The 6,722-nt window shown below is 33.0% G+C and overlaps 1 protein-coding gene across 1 annotated transcript in view; it reads left to right on the forward strand.

The window, feature by feature from the left end:
• STPG2 (sperm tail PG-rich repeat containing 2) overlaps positions 1 to 2,208 on the forward strand; it is a 529,587-nt gene extending 527,379 nt beyond the window's left edge. The window contains exon 14 of the mRNA XM_089911325.1: positions 1 to 2,208. This exon is cut by the window's left edge and continues 26,412 nt beyond it. The gene's annotated coding sequence lies outside the window, so the exon portion shown is untranslated.
• The last annotated feature ends 4,514 nt before the right edge of the window (positions 2,209 to 6,722 follow it).

Genomic DNA, 6,722 nt, shown 5'->3' on the forward strand with positions numbered 1-6,722 from the left:
TACAGGAAGTACAGAGGGTTCCAAACAAAATGAACCCAAATACCTACATCAAGACATATCATAATTAAAATGGAAAATGTTAAAGATAAAGAGAGGATCTTAAAGGCAGCAAGAGAAAAACAAAGAGTTAATTACAATGGAACCCCCCTAAGACTATCAGCTGATTTCTCTAAAGAAATGCTGAAGACCAGAAGGGAGTGGCAAAATATATTCAAAATCATGAAAGAGAAAAATCTGTAACCTAGAATACTCTACCCAGCAAAATTATCATTTAGAATAGGAAAGAGAAAGAATTTCTCAGACAAGCAAAAACTAAAAGAATACAGCAATACTAAACCTATCCTAAAACACTGAAAGGTCTTCTCTAAATAGAAAAGAAGTGAGAATCTTATAGGAAAGAGAAAATCACAATTGGAAAGTAAATCACTTAAATAAACCAGTATACAGATTAAATATTTTTTAATTAAAAAAATTTTGTGAAAGTGATGATAACCAGAATGAACAACAAAAGGATAACCATGAAGATGTAAAAAAGGACATCAAAATCATAAAACGTAGGGGTAGGAGAGTAAGAAAATGAGAAGATTCTTTTTTTTAGAATGTGTGTGAGCCTATATGACTATCAGTCTAAAGCAAGTAGATATAGGAGGGGGTTACATACTTGAACAACAGAGTAACCACAAGTGAAAAACATACAATAGATTCACAGAAACCAAAAAGAGAACACAAGCATAAAATAAAAAATCATCAAACCACAAAAAGAAAAAAGAAAAAGAAAGGTACAAAGAAGAAACAAAGAATCAATTACAAAACAAGGTTTAAAATGGCAATAAATACTTACCTATCAATAATTACATTAAATATCAATGGACTAAATGCTCCAATCAAAAGATATAGAGTGGCAAGTTGGGTAAAAACAAAGCAGGAGCCTACAGTATGCTGCCTTTAAGAGACCACTTATGGCAAAGGACCCACATAGATAGAAAGTAAGGGGATGGAAAAAGATATTTCATGCAAATGGAAATGACAAGAAAGAGGGGGGGTTGCAGTACTCATACTGGACAAAATCAACTTTAAAACAAAGTCCATAAAGAAAGATAAAGAAGGACACAATATAATGATAAAACTATCAATACAAGAAGAGGATATTACTCTCATCAACATACATGCAGCTAATATAGGAGCACCCAAATACATTTAAAAAATACTAACAAACATAAAGGGAGAAATTGACAGGAATACAGTAATAGTAGGAGACTTTAACACCCCACTCACATCAATGGACAGATCTTCTAGATAGAAAATCAGTAAGGAAACAGACATCCCAAATAATACAATAGAACAGTTAGACTTAATATTTTCAGGACATTACATCCCAAAAAACTGAATACACATTCTTTTCAAGTGCACATGGAACATTCTCTAGGACTGACCATACACTACTAGGGCACAAAACAAGCCTCAACAAATTTATGAGTATAGAAATTATTTCAAGCATCTTTTCTGACCACAGTGACATGAAACTAGAAATTGACACAGAAAAAGAAATGAAAAAAATAATGATTACATGGAGACTAAACAACATGCTACTAAAAAACCAATGGGTCAATGATGAAATCCAAGAGGAAATTTTAAAATGCCTTGAGACAAATGACAATGAAAACACAACCATGCAAAATCTATGAGTTATATATAGCAAAAAGTAGTTCTTAGAGGGAAGTTCATGGCAATACAGGCCTTCCTCAAAAAAAACCAAGAAAAGTCTCAAATAAACAACCTAACCTACAACCTAAAAGAATTAGAAAAAGAAGAACAAACTAAATCAGCAGAAGGAAATAATAAAGATCAGAGAGGAAACAAATAAAATAGGGATTTAAAAAGCAATAGAAAAAATCAATAAAACCAAGAGCTGGTTTTTTGAAAGGGTAAGCAAAATTGACAAGCCTCTGGCCAGGCTCACTGAGAAGAAAAGAGAGAGAACTCAAATAAAATAAGAAAGGAAAAAGGAGAAATAATAACCAATAATGCAGAAATACAAAAAAAAAGATTATGAACAATTTTATGCCAACAAATTCAACAATCTAGAAGAAATGGACAAGTTTCTAGAAGTATACAGCCCACCAAAACTGAATCAAGAAGAAACAGATAATTTGAAAAGGCCAATCACTAGAAGTGAAATAGAATCTGTTTTATATATATATATATATATATATATATATATATATATATATAAAGAAAAAACACAAAAACCTCCCTAAAACCCTACAAACAAAAGTCTAGGACCAGAGGGCTTCACAGGTGAATTCTACTAAACAGAAGAACTCATACTGATCCTTCTCAAACTCTTCCAAAATACTGAAGAGGAGGGAACACTCACAAAGTCATTGTATGATACCAAAACCAGACAAAGATACAACGAAAAAGAAAATTACAGGCTAATATCTTTGATGGTTATAGATGCAAAAATTCTCAGTAAAATATTAGTAAACTGAATCCAACATCACATAAAAAAGGTCAAACACCACAACCAAGTTGAATTCATCCACAATTCACAAGGATGGTTCAACATACATAAATCAATGTGGTACAACACATCAACAAAAAAAAGGAGAAAAGCCACATGACCATCTCAATAGATGCAGAGGAAGTATATGACAAATTTCAACATTCATTCATGATAAAAAAATCTTAACAAAGTGGGTATAGACAGAACATATCTCAACATAATAAAAGCTATTTATGACAAACCCACAGCCTATATAATAATGGTGAAAAGCTGAAAGCCTTCCCACTAAAATACGGAACAATATAAGGATGCCCATTCTCACTTCAATTCAACATAGTATTGGAAGTCCTAGCCACAGCAAGAAAAAGAAATAAAAGTTATCCAGTTTGGAAGGGGAGAGGAAAAATTGTGATTATATGCAGATGACATGATACTATATTTAGAAAACCCTCCTAAAGACTCCACATAAAAACTGCTAGGACTGATAACTGAATTCAGCAGGATAGTAGGATACAAGATTAACATACAGAAATTGGTTGTATTTCTTTACACTAAAAATGAAATATCAGAAAGAGAATGTAAAAAAAAAAAAAACCTTTTAAAATTGTGCCAAAAAAATAAAATACTTAGGAATAAGCCTGACCAAAGAGGTGAAACACTTATATGAAGAGAACTATAAACTATAAACCATTAATAAAGGAAAATGATGATGATTCAAAGAAATGGACAGATATCTCATGCTCTTGGATGGGAAGAATTAATATTGTTATAGTGGCTATACTACTCAAAGCAATCTACAGATTTAATGCAATCCCTGTCAAATCACCAAGGGCAGTTTTCACAGAACTAGAACAAATAATCTTAAAATTTATATGGAACTATAAAAAGACCCAGAAGTGTCAAAGCACTCCTGGAGAAAAAGAACAAAGCAGGAGACATAACCCTCCCAGACTTCAGACAATACAACAAAGCTACAGTCATCAAAATGGCATGGTATTGGCACAATGGAACAGAATAGAGGGCCCAGAAATAAATCCATACCCCTACAATCAATTCCTCTTTGACAAAGGAGGCAAGAATATACAATGGGAAAGAGACAGTCACTTCACCAAGGGGTGTTGGGAAAGTTGGATAGCCACATGTAAATCAATGAAGTTAGAAAACAGCCTCATACTATACACAAAAATAAACTCAAAATGGCTTAAAGACTTAAACATTAGACATGATACCATAAAACTCCTAGAAGAGAACATAGGCAGAACATTCTCTGACATAAATCATACCAGTGTTTTCTTATTCTCCCAAGGCAATAGAAATAAAAGTAAAAATAAACAAATGGAACCTAATCAAACTTACAAGCTTTTGTACAGCAAAAGAAACCATAAACAAAGTGAAAAGACAGCCTATGGAATGGGAGAAAATATTTGCAAATGATGTGACTGACAAGGGCTTAATTTTCAAAATATATAAACAGCTCATACAACTCAACATCAAAAAAATAAAAAGCCCATTCAAAAAATGGGCAGAATACCTAAATAGACATTTCTCCAAAGAAGACATACAGATGGCCAACAGGCACATGAAAAGATGCTCAACATCACTAATTATTGGAGAAATGCAAATCCAAACTACAATGAGCTACCACCTCAAACTGGTCAGAATGGCCATTATTAGAAAGTCTAAAAATAACAAATGCTAGACAGGGTGTGGAGAAAAGGGAACCCTGCTACACTGCTGGTGGGGATATAAGTTGGTGCAGCCACTATGGAAAACAGTATGGAGGTTCCACACAAAACTAAAAACACAGCTGCCATATGGTCCAGCAATCCCACTCCCGAGCATATATCCCAACAAAACTATAACTCAAAAAGATACATGCACCCCTGTGTTCATAGCAGCACTATTCACAATAGCCAAGACGTGGAAGCAACATAAATGTCCATCAACAGACGAATGGATAAAGAAGCTGTGGTACATATATACATGGAATATTATTCAGCCATAAAAAAGAATGAAACAATGCCATTTGCAGCAACATGGATAGAACTCATCACACTAAGTGAAGTAAGCCAGAGAGAGAAAGACAAATACCATATGATATCACTTATATGTGGATTCTAAAGTATGATACAAATGAAACAGAAACAGACTCACAGACATAGAGAACAGACTTGTGGTTTGCAAGGTGGGGGTAGGGGAGGGATGGAGTCAGAGTTTGGGGTTAGCAGATGCAAACTATTATATATAGAATGGATAAACAGCAAGGTCCTACTGCATAGCACAGCAAAGTATATTCAACATCCTGTGATAAACCATAAAGGAAAAGTATATATATATATATACATATATATGTATATATATATATGTGTGAATCACTTTGCTATACAGCAGAAATTAACAAAACATTGTATATCAACTCTACTTCAATTAAAAAAAAAAACATGTATCCAGCATTCTAGTATCATACAGAATAGTTTTCCTATTCTAAAAATCCTTTGTGCTCCAACTATTCATCCTTCCCACACCACTAACCCTGGGTAACCTCTCATCTTTTGACTGTTTCCATAGTTTTGCCTTTTCAGAATGTCATACTTGGAACCATACAGTATGAAGTCTTTTGTCTTCTTTCACTTAGTAATATGCATTTAAGTTTCCTCGATAGGTTTTATGGCTTGATAACCCATTTTTTTTAGACCTGAATCAAATCTCATTGTCTGGGTGTACCACAGTGTATTTATCCATTCATCTACTGAAGTTTATCTTTGTTGCTTCCATGTTTTGGCAATTATGAATAAAACTGCTATAAACATCTGTGTGGAGGTGTTTTGTAGACAAAAGTTTTTAACTCATTTGGGTAAATACAATTCACGCGGACTGTATAGTAAGAATAAGTTTAGTTTCGTAAAAAGCCACCAAACTATTCCAAAGTAGGTGTACCATATTACATTCTGATCAGCAATGAATGAGTTCTTGTTCTACATCCTCACCAGTATTTGGTGTTGTCAGTGTCTGGGATTTTGGCCAATCTAATAGATGTGTAGTGGTAGCTTGTTGGTTTAATTTGTAATTCTCTAGTGACATATGATGCTGAGCATCTTTTCATATGCTTATTTGCTATGTGTATATCTTCTTTGCTGAGATGTCTGTTTAGATCTTTTGCCCATTTTAAAATCAGATTTTTCAGTTTTAAGAGTTCTTTGTATGTTTTAGATAATGGTTCTTTATCAGATATGTCTTTTGCAAATATTTTCTCCCAGTCCGTGGTTTGCCTTTTCATTTTCTTGACAGTATTGTTGGCAGAACAGAAGTTTTCAATTTTAATGAAGGCCAATTAATCAGTTATTTCTTTTATGGGTTATGCCTTTGATGGTGTACCTACAAAGTCATCGCCAAACACAAGTTCATCTCATTTTTCTACTATGTTATCCTCTAGGAGCTTTATAGTTTTGCATTTTACATTTTAGTCAATTTGGATAATTTTTGTGAAGGATGTAAGGTCTGTGTTTAGATCCTTTTTGTGTGCTTATGGATGTCAAGTTGTTCCAGCATTGTTTGTTGAAAAGACAGTCTTTGCTCTGTTGTATTGGCTTTGTTCCTCTGTCAAAGATCAGTTGACTATACTTGTGTGGATCTTTTCCTGGGCTTTTTATTGTGCTCCATTTATTTTTGTCTGTTCTTTCACCAGTACCACAATATCTTGATTACTGTATCAAATGTAAGGTATAGTAAGTCTTGAAGTTGGATATTTTTAAAATAAAGAACAGTAGCCATTTTAGAATCATATAACTAATTTTATAAAATGACCATTCTATTTTTGCTATATTGGGACTAATTTATAAAACATTATCAGAAGTTCTTTCTAGAAAATGTAAAAGACTATCAGCATACTTATTATATAAAACAATACAATAAATATCATCTCATATACCAGTTTGTGAAGAATCAGGATGATTTCCTAAAATAAAATCCTAGACCTGATATACATTTGTGTTTTCTTCTATTTATTCTAATGTTCCATTTTTAAAAATTTAAACATTTATATTTACATGAGCCCACAATGTGAAGATACTATTTATAGTCATTTACAAATCTCATTATTCCAGTACCTATGACCTTTGAGTACATCCTTTTCCTGTTGACTTGAAATGCCAATTTTACCATATGCTACATGAATGTGTTTATTTTAAGCCTAGCAGGTTACTTTTCCACTGAATTT

The sequence above is a fragment of the Delphinapterus leucas genome, chromosome 5, assembly GCF_059928025.1.
Source record: "Delphinapterus leucas isolate spDelLeu-1000000601 "Yukka" chromosome 5, BTC_Dleu_Yukka2, whole genome shotgun sequence".
NCBI classification, from domain to species: domain Eukaryota; kingdom Metazoa; phylum Chordata; class Mammalia; order Artiodactyla; family Monodontidae; genus Delphinapterus; species Delphinapterus leucas.